This window comes from Aquarana catesbeiana, linkage group LG06, assembly GCF_042186555.1.
Source record: "Aquarana catesbeiana isolate 2022-GZ linkage group LG06, ASM4218655v1, whole genome shotgun sequence".
Classification (NCBI taxonomy): Eukaryota; Metazoa; Chordata; class Amphibia; order Anura; family Ranidae; genus Aquarana; species Aquarana catesbeiana.
The window spans coordinates 67933982-67939451 of NC_133329.1; the positions used below are offsets into that span (position 1 = coordinate 67933982).

Below are 5470 nucleotides of genomic sequence, written 5' to 3' on the forward strand. Positions count from 1 at the left end.
GACCAAGGCACATGACAGTGGACATTACATGTGGCAGGGCATGTGACAGGGGACATTACATGGGACAGGGCACATTACATGGGACATTACATGGGACAGGGCACATGACAGGGGACATTACATGGGACAGGGCACATGACAGGGGACATTACATGGGGCAGGGCACGTGACAGGGGACATTACATGGGACAGGGCACATTACATGGGACAGGGCACATGACAGAGGACATTACATGGGACAGGGGACATGACAGGGGACATTACATGGGACAGGGCACATGACAGAGGACATTACATGGGACAGGGGACATTACATGGGACAGGGGACATTACATGGGACAGGGGACATGACAGGGGACATTACATGGGACAGGGGACATAGCAGGGGACATTACATGGGACAGGGCACATGACAGGGGACATTACATGGGATAGGGCAAGTGACAGGGGACATTACATGGGACAGGGCACATGACAGTGGAAATTACATGGGGCAGGGCATGTGACAGGGGACATTACATAGGACAGGGGACATTACATGGGACAGGGGACATTACATGGGACAGGGGACATGACAGGGGACATTACATGGGAAAGGGCACATGACAGGGGACATTACATGGGACAGGGCACATTACATGGAACAGGGGACATGACAATGGACATTACATGGGGAAGGGCACGTGACAGGGGACATTACATGGGACAGGGCACATACATGGAACAGGGCACATGACAGAGGACATTACATGGGGCAGGGCACATGACATGGGACATTACATGGGACAGGGCACATTACATGGGACATTACATGGGACAGGGGACATTACATGGGACAGGGCACATGACAGGGGACATTACATGGGACAGGGCACATTACATGGGGCAGGCCATATTACATGGGACAGGGGACATTACATTGGATAGGGTACATGACAGGGGACAATACATGGGACAGGGCACGTGACAGGGGACATTACATTGGATAGGGTACATGACAGGGGACAATACATGGGACAGGGCACGTGACAGGGGACATTACATGGGGCAGGCCACATTACATGGGACAGGGGACATGACAGGGAACATTACATGGGACAGACTGTTGGGCACATTGTGGGGGGACACAGCTGGGCACATTTCAGTACCGGCTTTCTTCTTCTGGCTTCAGAACTCATTTCATATCTCCTCCAGTGGCGCACTGTCTCCCTGGCCCCTCCTATCCTGTCCACCCCAGATGATGTCACATACAACCACTCAAAGGACAGGAGGGGGGAGGGGCAGGCGGGGAACAGCGCGCTACAGCCAATAAGATGCCAGCTGCCTCCCTGCCTATCTCTGCCTGTGTCTGTGCGATCCTCCTGTCAGCTGCCTGCGACTGACAGTCAGATCGCTGCGGAACCCCTGGGGAACCTCGGTTGAGAACCTCTGGGTCAAACCATTATCGGGAGAAGCTCTCCAATGACATTACTTTGTGTCATGTTTGATGTCGTTCTGTTTGGTTTGAATTACGTGTGGAATATGTTATACAGTTTAAATACCTACAGTATTTTACCAACATATTGCTGACTGGTAACTGTATGGGGTTAATATCTGCAATGACAGTAATTAGTACATTAATTTATTTATTTCACGTCTTCATTTATATTTCCTTCCACACTCCTGTCAAAGAAAACCAAACGGCAAATAAACCCAGAGGAAACCCTACTGAAGATTTAAAGCAACCACTTGTAGAAAACCAAGAAAATAGAGGTATAATGGCTTCATCAACATAATGTCTCTTCAAATTGTAACACACCAGTGTAGCACCCTCCTATGTAGGTGCTAGAAGAGAGTATAGTTTTAGGGCCTTTCTGCTTACCAGGAAGTTTGCCAGGTAATTTGGATGCTCTCAGGCCTATCAGGGAGCAGGGATCCATTGATGGGGTCTACTCATGGTGCTCAGATACTGCTCATGTTAACTGAATGTTTCACACTGGTCTACCACATTCAACCTGGTAAATCCAAGTGAGAGTTGTCCTCATCTGTAAATAGTTCCAGTTGGGGTATCCCACTATTCTCTTCTCCCATCCAAGTTCCAACAATAAATACCCAAAAAAGCAAAGCCCTGGACTGATTATTGGATAACGAGCGGATGAGAGTACGGTTGGTCGTGTGAAAACACATAGTAACTGGCTGCAAGATAATCAGAGGGAGGCCCAGGGAAGATCACACACAGCAATCCCTATGGGGGCAGCGCTACACCAGTTACATGGATAAGCCCAATAGAAGTCCAATAGGCAGCTGAGTGCTTACAGCAGGGTGACAACGTTGCTGCTGATTTTGAAGCAATAGCTTAGTATTTGTGAATTTTATACTTTAATAATAAACATCAAGTGATTTTATGTAAATAATAAATAACAAAAAAGTAATATAATTTGGGTTTAGTTTGGGATGGGGACTGTATGTAGTTAATATCTGCAATGACAGTATTTAGTATATAAATGTATTTATTTCACATGTCTTCATTTATATTTTCTTAGACACTCCTGTCAAAGAAAACCAATCGGCAAATAAAACCAGAGAAAACCGACCTGAACATTCAGAGCAACTCCTTCCACTAAACAGAGGTATCGTGGCTTCATCAACTTAAAGGGGAGTTCCACCCACAAATTTTTTTTTAAAAGTCAGCAGCTACAAATACTGTAACTGCTGACTTTTAATAAGGACACTTACCTGTCCAGGGAGGCCGTGATGTCAGCCCCCCGAGGCCGATCCGTCCATCGGATCAGGTTCAGGTGCCGCCATTCTAATTAAGGGAGACAGGCAGTGGAGCCTTGCGGCTTCACTGCCCGTTTCCTACTGCGCATGCGCGAGTCGCGGGGCACTTTGTGAATGGCCGGCTGTCTTCTGGGACACACATTTAGATGGTAGGATCAGAATTTGGTGTAAACAACATGAAAGCATGGATCCATCCTTGTATCACCAGTTCAGGCTGGTGGGGGTGTAATGGTGGGGGGGGGATATTTTCTTGGCACACTTTGGGCCCCTTAGTACCAATTGAGTATCGTTTAAACACCACGGCCTACCTGAGTATTGTTGCTGACCATGTCCATCCCTTTATGACTACAGTGTCCCCATCTTCTGATGGCTCCTTCCAGCAGGATAATGCACCATGTCACAAAGCTCCAATCATCTCACCACTGGACAATGAGATCACTGTACTCCAATGGCCTCCATAGTCACCAGATCTCAATCCAATAGAACACCTCTGGCATGTGGTGGAACGGGAGATTGGCATCATGGATGTGCAGCTGACAAATCTGCAGCAACTGCGTGATGCTATCATGTCACTATGGAGCAAAATCTCTGAGGAATGTTTCCAACACCTTGTTAAATCTATGCCACCAAGAATGAAGGCAAAAGCGGGTCCAACCCGCTACTAGCAAGGTGTACCTAATAAAGTGGCCGGGGAGTGTAATTTGGGTTTAGTTTGGGATGGTAACTGTATGGGGTTAATAACTGCAATGACAGTATTTAGTATATAAATGTATTTATTTTGCATGCCTTCATTTATGTTTTTTTTCTTTAAATTCCTGTGAAAGAAAACCAAACTGCAGATAAAGCCAGAGGAAACGATCGTGAACATTCAGAGCGGCCGCCTCCCCCTCCCCCTCCGCCAAAGAAAGGTATAGTAACTTCAGCAACATCATCTCTCCTACAAACTGTAACACACCAAAGAATGGTCAGTTACATAAATGGGAGCCCAATGGGCAGCTGAGTGCTTACAGCAGGATGACAACATTGCTGCTGACTTTGAAGCAATAGCTTAGTGTTTGTGAATTTTATATATTAGTAATAATGAAATTCAAATGATTTTATGTATGTATTTATCCTGAGTGGTAGCTGTAAAGTAATATAATTTGGGTTTAGTTTGGGATGGTAACTCTATGTAGTTAATATTAGACATGTGCAATTCGTTTTGTTACAAATTCTTTTTTTTGACGAAGTTCGACAAATTCATTAATTCAGATATATTCAAATTAGCGAAAAACCGTTTAACAAATTTTTCTGAAATTTTGAAAAAACGAAAATCCGAAATTTGAAAATCTAAAAATCCAAAATAATAAACTAACTAATAATAACTATTGCTAACTATTAAATTATAGGTATTGCAACTTCTTTTCAAATTTGGCTGTTAGTGAACGTAACGAATGCAAAATTATCCGAAGTTAGGAATTATCCGAAATAAGGAATGCCTCATCTAAACGAAGGGAACGTAACAAAAGCAATAATAATAATAATATTTTATTATTATTTATTATTAATTTGTTACATTGCATTCGTTTAGATGCGGCATTCGTTATCTCGGATAATTCCTAACTTCGGATAAATTCGTATTTGTTATGTTCACTAACAGGCAATTTTAAAAGGAAATTCCAATACCTATAATTTATAGTTAGTTATTATTAGTTAGTTATTATTTCAGATTTAAAATTTTTCGGATTTTCTTTATTATTTTCGGATTTTCGTTCTTTCAGATTTTCATTACATGGGACACGGCACATAACATGGAACATGACAGGGGACATTACATGGGACAGGGCCAGGGCCGATCCTGGCTGGGGTGCATGGGGTGCAGTGCACCCGGGCGCCACAGAGGTGGGGGCGCTGAAGTGCCAGAGTGCCCCCCTCCCTCCTCCTCTCCTTGTCCGTAGGCGGCTCTTTCCACCAGTCACCGCCGCCGCCCCTGTGTTTCTTGCCGAAGCCCATCCACCCTTCCCTCCTCCTATCAGAGGAGGAAAGCTGGAGATCGGGGTGGCTGTGTCTCTGTGTGCAGAGAGACCAGCCGGGCAGTGACGTCACTGGGGGGGGGCAGTCCGTTCCCGATGCGTTCCAGTTCTCCTCCTCCTCCTGTGTGTAATTCCCGCCTGCTGCCCAAGCCTGACACGCTCTGTTCTCCACCTGGGCAGCGCGGCTGCACACTCTCCTCTCCAGCTGCCGCCCGGGTGTTTTTTAATTAGCTTAATGGAGGGGTGGGGGTGGTTTGTCGGGGGTCTATACTAATGGAGGGGGGTTTGTCCTGGGGGGTCTGTACTAATGGAGGGGGGTGGTTTGTTCTGGGGGGTCTGTACTAATGGAGGGGGGGTGGTTTGTTCTGGGGATCTGTACTAATGTAGGGGGGTGGTTTGTCCGGGGGTTTGTACTAATGGAGGGGGGTGGTTTGTTCTGGGGGGTCTGTACTAATGAAGGGGGGGTGGTTTGGCCTGAGGGGGTCTGTACTAATGGAGGGGTGTGGTTTGTTCTGGGGGTCTGTACTAATGGAGGGGGGTGGTTTGTCCTGGGGGGTCTGTACTAATAGAGGGGGAGTGGTTTGTCCTGGGGGGTCTGTACTAATGAAGGGGGGTGGTTTATCCAGGGGTCTGTACTAATGGAGGGGGGTGGTTTGTTCTGGGGGTCTGTACTAATGGAGGGGGGGTAGTTTGTCCTG

The 5470-nt window shown here is 46.3% G+C and overlaps 1 long non-coding RNA gene across 1 annotated transcript; it reads left to right on the top strand.

Moving 5' to 3' along the window:
- Nucleotides 1–1666: 1666 nt before the first annotated feature.
- Nucleotides 1667–3668, top strand: LOC141148585 (uncharacterized). The gene is made up of 3 exons (XR_012245232.1): nucleotides 1667–1752; nucleotides 2523–2609; nucleotides 3585–3668. It is a non-coding gene; the product is annotated as an uncharacterized lncRNA (long non-coding RNA).
- The last annotated feature ends 1802 nt before the right edge of the window (nucleotides 3669–5470 follow it).